Source organism: Apis dorsata, unplaced genomic scaffold (assembly GCF_000469605.1).
Source record: "Apis dorsata unplaced genomic scaffold, Apis dorsata 1.3 scaffold_840, whole genome shotgun sequence".
Classification (NCBI taxonomy): Eukaryota; Metazoa; Arthropoda; class Insecta; order Hymenoptera; family Apidae; genus Apis; species Apis dorsata.
In genome coordinates this window covers 45,306-45,652 of record NW_006263966.1, presented here as the reverse complement: position 1 = coordinate 45,652, position 347 = coordinate 45,306, and the positions used below count along the sequence as shown (strand labels likewise).

Genomic DNA, 347 nt, shown 5'->3' with positions numbered 1-347 from the left:
ATTTAATTTTTCGACTTTGTTAATATATTTTTTAAATATATGTATATATAATTCGTTTTAATTTTTGTTATAATTAAAATATAAAATAAATAAATATTTTTTTTCTTTGTTAAATTTCATATTTTTTTGTTAAAATTTTTGTTTAAGAATTCAAATATTTAACTATATTTTAAAATTAATATTTTTTATCTTATTATTATAATTGAAAATTTATCTTATTATTATGGAAAATATAATTATAATGGAAAATTGTATTATTAATTAAAATTATAAATGAATTTTCTATTGAATATAAAAGTTCTATAAAAAGTTTTCTATTGCTGTAAATATTTCATTTCTAAAAAATA

General features: G+C 10.4%; 1 protein-coding gene across 1 annotated transcript in view; it reads right to left on the bottom strand.

The window, feature by feature from the left end:
* LOC102680098 (V-type proton ATPase 116 kDa subunit a) overlaps window positions 1–347 on the bottom strand; it is a 38,840-nt gene that overhangs the window by 4,712 nt on the left and 33,781 nt on the right. The window lies entirely within an intron of this gene.